Below are 10,088 nucleotides of genomic sequence, written 5' to 3'. Positions count from 1 at the left end.
CCGAGAGAAGTCAAGGCAGGAGTCTGAAGGTGCCTCTGGTGGCTGCTCAACCCAACATTACTTCCATCAGAGAAACTCATTTCACAGCATTACAGCTAGGGTTGTAGAGGATGCTTCTTGCCAGCTGGCTTGCAGGCTGACTTGTACCCAACTACTTGTATTTTATAATTCAGGACCACCTGCCTAGGGGTGGGACCTCCCATACTGGGTTGAGCTGTCCTATATCAGTTAACAAGTGAGAGAGTCCCCCAAAGACATGCCCACAGGCCAGTCTGATCTAGACCAATTCTTTAGTCCAAGCTATCCCATCAGATGACTGTAGCTGTGACAGGTTGACAGTTGAAGCTAGCAGGTTCAAGACACCATATCATGTTGTGAGAGTGGTTTGGGGAGTTAGTTGCTGTCACAGTCATGTTTTTTTCTCTATAAGTCACGGACGCTATCATTGATCTCTTGAACTGTAAATGTCAAGGAAAGGGGTCAGAAATTTGTTAAAAATTTCCTGGGTTTCCAATCCTACATTTCTTGGGTTCCTACAATTCCTGTGTTTTTCCTTTGTTGACATTATCATCTGTTGTTTTGTTTCCTGAGTTAAATCTCAGCAGTGTTCCATTATTCCTGAGATTCCACAGGAAAACCTCATTCTGAGCCAAGTTATGTGTTTCAAGTGTGACTCAAGTCAACTCTTGGGAAGGAGAACCATATACAAGGAGGAAGTGCCTTACAGAGTCACAGAGAAAACCTTTGCTTCCTTGGCCTTGTATCAAGGCATGGATGAATGTATGCACTTCTTATTATAGAAGAAAGGCACAGCTTGAATTTGCCTGGTGTTTCCCAGAGGCTACTTTACATGACAGGAGCAAATCACGAAGGTAGATGTTTATGGACTCTCCCAGGTGAGGAAAGGAGACAAGTGAACACACTAGGAATAAGTTGATTTTACTGTTGAGACACTGACCAATTCAGGCTAGTAACCAGTAACCTCTGAGTCTTGGATGCAGAAAGGCTGGAGACCTGAGTGGTGATCAGTAACCCTTGGATGTTCTGATACCACTGACTGATCGTTCATTGGCTTTATGAACCCAAACAAGTCAAAGCAGGGGAATTCACAATTGATGGCCAACTGCTGAGGCTGTGAGAGTGCTTGAATAAACAGTCCTAGGTGATGTCCAGTCTGGAATTCTCTAACAAATAGCTGAGAGGCAGAAAGGATTAGAAGTAACTTTTGTAGAGGTTGGAGAGAAGGCTCAGGGGCTAAAAGCATATCCTGCCCTTGCAGAACATTTGAGGTTGGTTTCCAGAAACCACATTGGAGGGGCTCATAACTGTCTGTAGTTCTGGAGCTAGGGGATCTGACACCTTCTGGTTTCCTCAGGAAACTGCACCAACATGCACATATCAGAACCCACAACATCCACATATACATAATTTAAAATGTTAGTTATAAAATAGAGTAGCCAATGTAGTCATTACATATCCTTTGATTACATTGGAGAGATCTTTTACTGTCATGAGTGTGAGTGATGGCCACAATGCCACGCTTTCTTTATTTCTATTTTTTCTCAATTTTTTAAGAATTTAAATGCATTTTATACATCAAACATTAAAAATATTGAGCATTTTGATAATCAAATAATACATAAAAATTTGTTTAATGTTCATATTCATATCCTTTCATACCTTAAAAATATCATTAATGAATATTGAATACTATCCATAACAGGATCCTATATCCAATACTGGATACTAAATTGTTTCAAAACATACAAAATATTCTTTGGAAATTAAGCATAGTAAAAAGGGCATAAAATATTAAAAATGAATCATTAAGAAACATATTTAAAAGCCCTTATGTAATACCACCTGACATAGTGAAAGGGTATTCAAAATGCATTATATATCTATGTACTGTTGTGTCAATGTTTTCTATGGTACCTGCTGCTCCTGAGATTCTCTCTTCTATCTCTTGTATTTGTTGGTGATGCTTGCATCTATGACTCCTGATCTCTTTCCTAGGTTTTCTAACTCCAGGGTTCTCTCCCTTTGTGATTTCTTTATTGTTTCCATTTCCATTTTTGGGTCTTGGATGAATTTGTTCATTTCCTTCACCTGTTTGATTGTGTTTTCCTGTCATTCAATAAGGGATTTTCATGTTTCCTCTTTAAGTGCTTCTAGCTGTTTACCTGTGTTCTCCTGTATTTCATTAAAGGAGTTATTTATGTCCTTCTTAATATCCTCTATCACCATCATGAGAAGTGATTTTTAGATCCGAATCTTGTTTTTCCAGTGTGATGGTGTATCCAGGACTTGCTATGGTGGAAGAATTGGGTTGTGAAGATGCCAAGTAACCTTGGTTTCTGTTGGTATGTTCTCATGCTTGCCTCCCACCATCCGATTATCTCCATATAACTGATAGGAGCCTATCCTTCCTGTGATCCTTGTTGTGTCAGAACTTCTCAGAGTTCAGGTGCTTCTGTGATTCCATGATTCTGGGATCCTGGGATCCTGAGATCCTGGGTTTGTCAGAGTTCCTGGGAGTCGAGCTGCCTCTGGGACCCTGAGATTCTGGTGTGACCAAGCTCCTGGGATCCTGGGATCCTGTGGTCCTGGCTGTGTTAGAGCACCTGGGATTGGAGCTTCTTCTGGGTGCTGTGGTGCTGGTTGCTGAGTTCACACCCAAGGTCTGCTCAGGGCACCTGCCCAAACCGAAAGGAACCTGTGCCAATAGTCCTCTGGAGGAGTTCCTGGGTGCCTGGATCCTGCTGGTCCCCATTACTTCCTGTGTTGTGTCTTCCTCACTTCTGATCCTATGATCCTGGGAGTGTTAGAGCACCGGGGAGTGGAGCTTCCTCTAGGTGTTGTGGTACAACATACCTTATAAACACCAGATAGAGGACACTGAGTGGTGTCCGTGCCCCTTCCAGTCAAGGCTCTCATCTGCCATACTCCCTGCATATGGCCACTGTGCACCTGTATGACGAGTTCATTTCAGTTCACATACAAGAGTGTTTCCGTGATGGTGTTGTTGGATTTGCTTACTAGTTCTAATAATGTTCCTCTAGATTTTCTACACACATTGGTAATGGACTAGGTCAACTTTCCTTGTGGGACAATGACAGCTAGACCCATGGCCACCATCACTTCTAGCTACAGCTCCTTCTCTGCTCTCTGTGCTAGACAGGCATCCATTGTTCACCCAGGAAGCCTGTCTCCAACCTGCAACCTATATGGGCTTTCCCTCAACCTGACTACTGCAGCCCTGGGTCTCCAGTCCTCAGAGACACTGGAACTCCAGCTCGGGGACTAGATTCTTGCTGAGACAGGGACTAGCCTGGTATATATAAACTTTTACTGAGCCAAATGCCAAGGTGGCCAGTGATGTGGTCCTTTCATCATCACAGCCCACATGAGATTCCCTAAACCCTGGAAAGAGCACAGACAACACTCAGTGTCCTCTAAAGAATCACTAGCATTGCACATGTCCAGGTCGAGATCTGTGAGCCATTTTGGGTGATGACCCCTGGCTTTGTCCTGTGGGGGTTTCTCTATACCTAGTGAACAGTAAGAATACATACACCCATTCCTAACAGAGGAAATGTGTAAAATTCCCATGGGCCTTGACATTTGTTGATCACTCCTAGAATTGTGGGGAAGCCTGGCAATTCTTTATGATACCCACCTCTTTTAAACATGGTGCAGTGAGAAGAGATCTGTTCCATCTGGTCTGATTCCACACTGGGGAAGAAAGTGCCAGGTGTCAAGGAGCCAATGCCAGTAAAACTCTCCAGTCAGTTTCAAGCAGGCAAGTGTCATGGCAGGAATAGATCTTAGGGCAGGCCTACCTGGAGTCTGTTCCTGGATTAGAGTCTGTCTGTCCTGAGGGTGATGTGCTAGCATCTCAAATGCTGCTCAGCCTCTTTCTCTCAATGATGCCTTTCCTCATAATGGTAACAGACCTAAGTTTAAAAGTTCTCAAACAAATGACAGCAGTAACATTTACTCCAAAGCCCTGAGCCATCTCTCCAGCTCCAAAGTGCATATACTTACAGAGAACTGTGGTACCTGCCTTAGGTGTTGTCCAGTACCTTTCAATTACTTAAAGGTCCTATGAGAGTGCACACTGGGAGGCCAGGATAGGTTACCTCGGCTTAGAGACTGATGTTTCCTTTGGGACAGTTTACACACTTAGTGCTGGTAACAGGCAGACTTTTAAAATGTAAATGTTTCATGCTGTATACATACTAGCATAGTTACTACCTTGTCAAGGAGAGTAGGTATAGAGAGAACAACCTGATTGGCAGTTTTCTCTCTGAATCGCGTTGATGAAAAATAGCAAATATGTTCAGAAAACTTTTGTAGCCTCAGATTTTTCAAAATTACTTCAATAACTTTGTTAAATGCTTTAATGTCCCTTCTGTGCCATCATCCACCAATGATCGTAAAAAAGAAAAATTAGTAGGACAAAGGAGAACATGGATCTGCTTAGTGAAGTTCTTTGGAGGTGATTCCAATCTTCCATGTCTGGATATCAACAGTTGAGCTCCCAAGAATCAGCAGTGGTAGTTCNTGGCAGGGCCTCAGGGTTTCTTCTGGATCGATCAGCCAGTCTGCCTGAGTTCTTGAAAGTAGCAAGAAGCCTCTGGAATATCAGGAGAAGTTCTTTGGTGTATTTCTTTCTATGAAGTCATGACAAAAGATGATCAGGGAAGAAGGCATGGTGAACCAAAGCCACAGCGCCCTCTACTGTCTGTTGGGGTCCATTTATCCCTTTCCAAACATCACGTGTTCTGTCAAGTATTTGCTCTAGTAAAACATCACATGCCCTTAGCCAGGCAGCTTCCAGAAAAGAATCACATGTCTGCCTCAGCAAAAACATCCTCATAAAGCAGTGTCCAGAAACATACCACATGACAAAACAGAGTCTTCAAAGAAGCCAGAAGTTTCCAGTTCACACTTCACTGGCCATTTGGTACGTTGGGAGTCCAGGTGTAATGAAGATTTTTACATATTCATGAAATAGCACTCACTGGTTTCTTAGCATTACTTACACAGAACCATATCAACTTGTGCAAAACAAACAAAATTCAGACACACAGCTGAACCCACTGCTCGTTACTAAGCCATAGTATATTAAAGCAGTTCTTTATAAAGTGGTCATTTCAAAGACCTCGACAACAGATAGATAAACAAACCTTGATAAGCTAATTCCTAACTAGCCAAAAGCCTTGGAAAATCTGTGAAAACTTAAGCAATTAATTATGTTTTCTGATTATTTATTTTATTTTTATGCTCTTTCTCTCTCTCTCTCTCTCTCTCTCTCTCTCTCTCTCTCTTTCTCTCTCTCTCTCTCTCTCTGTGTGTGTGTGTGTGTGTGTGTATGCACATGTGAATATTGTGTGGGCCAGAGGGCAGCTTCAGGTGTCACCTCTCTGGTAATATTTTTGAACTTTTCTTAAGGAAGAGTATTCAGTAACAAAACCCAGAACTTTCTTGCCTGCTAAGAAGTGAAGCATTAGTTTCCTAAGGAGAGTCTGAAAAAATAAAATAACCTCATAGAAGTCAGAAATAATTTAAACAATTATTGAACACTAATTAAAAATTGCCAATTAAATCAAACAATTATTAATTAATGAAATCAATGAATAGCAATTACTTATTAATTGATATTGTTTAACATACATCTAAAATTATTGATATTCACAAATTATCAGTTATAAATTAATAATTGATTTATTGTTAATTAAAGGTTATCAGAGGATTAATTTTTAACCAATAGTTTTTTATTAATGTTAGCTAATACTAAATTATTACTTATTAGGTAACACTTAATGTTAGTGAATACTTAATTTGTTAGCCAAACAAAATTATCTATTTATGTGAACTAGTTAAAAGATAGCCAATTAAAGTTTTTTATTAATATTAACTATTACTTAATTAATTACTTAATACTTAATGTTAATAAATACTTAATTGTTAGACAATAATTAATTATTAATTGCTATTATTTATTAATTGTTAATAATTTAGTTGTGATTAATTTTTATTAAATATTAACTGCTGTTAATAATATTCATTAATGACCAAATTTAATTATTAATTGTTCCATCAATGATGAGTTAATCAATTAATAATTTTTAATTAACAACTATTAATTAACAATGAATGATTATTTTTGTTGTTGAGAATTAATCAGCTGTAAATTAATAATTGATTGTTCATTAACAGTTAGTGGATGATTAATTGTTAACTAAAAATTATTTACTAATGCTAACTAATACTTAATTGTTAGCCAATAGTTAGCTATTTATTGTTAAAATTCATTATTATTATTATCAATAATTGTTTGTTATTTCTTAGTGGATTCTTATTGTTGTTGTTGTTGTTGTTGTTGTTGTTGTTGTTGTTATTTCATGTGTAGAGAGGTCTGGAAAGAACTGCTGCTCTTGCAGAGGACCCAGGTTCCATTCCCAGCACCCACACAGCAGCTCACACCCAGCTGTAACTCTGGTTCCATAGGATGAGTCGCCCTCTTCTGGCCTCTGTGGGCACTGCATGAATGTGGTGCTTAGACATACATGAAGCTAAAACCTCCTAGTAAGTCACAGTAAAACTGGGATGCAAAGAACGTCTTGCTGGTAGGAAATATTAAAGGCTTATGTCAGGAAAGAAGAAGACTAAAAACCTGGGAAATAGGAGTCTCTCTGAGGAACATTTAGAAGAACAGGAAATGAAGACAAGGAAAGACAAAAAATACATTAGGGCTATGAGGAAAAAGTACAAAAGAAGACATGAAAGCCAAATTCTAATATTTTGGGGGGAAATGAATAAAAGTCAGAACTCTGACAAAACCAGTAAGATAGTAAAATTATGAATTAAAATGGAGAATTTTTTAATAGCTCCTAGACGTTAAAAAAACAAACAAACAAATGTCTGGTCATGGTGGTGAATGCCTTTAATCCCAGCACTCAGGAGGTTTAGGCAGGGGGGTTGCTATGAGTTTGAGGCCAGATAGATCTACATAGAGAGTCCCAGGCCAGTCAGGTCTACACAGTGAGACCCTTTCTCAAGAGCAAAAAATCAGTTTATAACAAAGTTTACAAATTCTCACAAAAAGGATGGAGTCTCAGAGCAGAACACACCCCATTAAGACTGAGACCATCATAAACTACGTTGGTCACCTCGACTGTGGAACTTGCTTTGAGCAATGGCAGACTCACCCTCCAGGCTCAGAGAGGGAAGATCCTGAGGCAGAAGTGAAGAGCAGAGTGCTTGTCTCCAAGCTGTCTCAGACAGGGCAGTGACCTGCTGCAGATCTGCAGAAATGGAAACTTCAAAGCAGCCTTGAAGCTCACCAAGTCACTCAAGGTGCTTGGGGTGTGGCTGGGCCACTCCACCCTACCACAGTGCTGGGGACAGGCAGAGGCTCTCACCAACCCTAACCCTAACCCTAACAGTGCTGGGGACAGGCAGAGGCTCTCACCGGGCTCTCCCCTGTGTGAGTGGATGCCTCAAACTGGTTCCACAGATCTCTCTCACTTCTGCATGCTTACAGAGATGCAGCATGCTGTCTTCTCACTGTCATGGAAAAGTTTAACCGTGTCTGCTCTTAATGGAACAGTGTGATCTTAGATCTTGGTGCCATTGGCAGTCTGAGAAGAGTGAGTTGGTGGCCTGCCCTGCACAGCCACAGCTGATGAGGTGACGATCTTAGTGTCCAGTGCATTATTCAGTCACCAGAGAAGACTGCTCAGATATGGATTTTAGCCAATGAGTTTTAGTCTCTCTTGGCTGGCTGTTGACCACACTGGGTGTTTGGTATCCCAGTGTAGCCCCAAGCCTTTCTCAGGGTGAGCTTTAAAGGACAAAAACTATATCTTGGGTTGACATACTTCAGTTAGCAAGAACAGTTAGCCAGAAGTAGAACTATAGAAGTCAAAAAAAATCAAGGTTAGTACAGAGACTTTCTCAGAATTTTGGACTTTGATGGATTAGACCTTTGTTTTAGGTTGGTGGTGGTTCTGTTTATATGGTGAGCTTTACGGCCTGAATGGCACTGCCATCATGGAATCAGTTGCGCTAAGGTCTGGGGCCCAGCTACACTAGGATGCAGTTGGGCTGCCTTCATAGCCTTCATCTCTGAAGTGGAGATTGGTGCTAATGGATTTGGATCTGCGAGTCCAGATGCCGAAGGTTCTTGTCTCCAGTTGGTTTTTGATCTATCATTAAAGATGCCAGTGGCCAATGGCTGGGCACCGGGAGGGACACTTAGAGTTGTGACAGAGGATGGAGAGAGAATCGCCTGGATGGGAGAAGAAGAAGGGGATGCAGTAGCAGCAGGAGATAAAGCCAACCAGCCATGTGAGGTTTTGGGTAAGGGGACACAGGCCACATCCCCACTGGACCTGGGGTAGCAGGGGAAGGTTTAGGAGTACCCAACCTTTGAACTAGTTAAGGCATTTTAATATTAACCATTTGAGGATCCGAGATAGCTCCTGGGTGCATGCTTGAGATACACTGGAAGCATGAAGTGGTGCAGCCAAAACCTCACAGCAACATCTCTACAGTGGATCAGGAATAGGAGCTCATGTTAGTACTACTGTCAACAATGAAACTTAATTTTCCTGAATTCATGTAAAACTATAATGTGGACAAATATGAACAAATCCTATCAGAGCATCTAACTCCTATGTCTCCAGGCTGGAAAATTCCTGCTCCATCACAGCAGCTGGTGGATTCCAAGAGGCACATAATGAAAAGATTCCCATGTGGGAAGAGTCATGTTCAAATACTGCCTGTGTTGCCATCCCTGCAGGAGAGGTTCCACTCTCCTCACTGATGTGGGGGCATTGCAGCTAACTTAATGAGGGACTGTCCTAAATCAGAGAATTCTGTGTTCCTCTGGGGACTCTCCAACTTCCCTGTGGGGAACAGGAAAAGGACAACTTGTCAAGATGCCCTGTCCTTGTCAAGCTGACTAGGGATGCAGGGAGGGGTTTGTTTGGTGCAGAGGGTAAGTTCAGAAAAAGAGAAAGCCCAGAGATTTTAAAAGCAAACGGAGGACCTAGCCACATCATAATGAAAAAGATAAGGGAAAAAAACATGGCTCTGCCTTTTAAAATCAGCATTCAGGAAGGGAGGCAGACACTGCAGAACCTCAGGGTGGATTGGCTTGTGGGGTCTGTGCTGGGTGTGGGTAGAAGAAGAGGTAGGGGCTCCTTTAAAGCACATTATGGCCAGCCAGTGATGATGTAAGCCTTTAATCTCAGCACTTGGGAGATAGAGGCAGGCAGATTTCTGATTCCAAGGCCAGCCTGGTCTACAGAGTGTGTTCCAGGACAGCCAGGGCTATACAGAGAAACCCTGTATCGAGAAAACAAAAACAAAAAACAAAACAAAATAAACAAACAAAAAAGGCGCATTAGCTTTGGGTGAACCAGGTTCCTATAGGTGCTGGCTAGATCCCTGACCTACCAAACTGGCTAAACCCTTCATGGGAAGAAACAGGACATGTCTCCACCTAGAGCGAGATACCATTTTTTACATATAAACTGTTTTGTTTTTTTATTTTTATAATTATATTTTTTGTATGTATGGGTATGTGGTGGCCAATCTGGGTTGTCAATTTGACTACATCTTTAATCAATTAACACCAATGCAGTCAGACGCTGGTGAGGGATATTATTGATTGGATCATTTGAGGTGGGAGACTCACCTTACATCTCCAACACATCTGTTCTGGTGGCAGCCCACACAAAGAACATGGAAGAAGGAAGCTTTTGGGTTTTTCCAGCTTTCGTTGCTCTCTCTGTGTTAGTTCCTGCTTTGGGATTTCAACGGAGACTCAGGACCAGCAACTCTCTAGGAATTGCCTCAGACTTCAGCACTAGACAGGGATGACTGAAACAAACAGTCTTGTGGACTATGCAGCCACCAAATCCTTTGTCTTTCCATAAGAAGACAGCCATTGTTGGGCTAGCTGGACCACAGCCTATGAAGCACCATAATAGAGTTTTTAAATAAATGTTTATGCTTTTGAGCTTTTGTGTGTGTGTGTGTGTGTGTGTGTGTGTGTGTGTGTGTGTGTGTGT

Source organism: Mus pahari, chromosome 23 (genome assembly GCF_900095145.1).
Source record: "Mus pahari chromosome 23, PAHARI_EIJ_v1.1, whole genome shotgun sequence".
Taxonomy (NCBI): domain Eukaryota; kingdom Metazoa; phylum Chordata; class Mammalia; order Rodentia; family Muridae; genus Mus; species Mus pahari.
The sequence above is the reverse complement of the archived record's forward strand: the minus strand, read 5'-3'. Positions refer to the sequence as shown.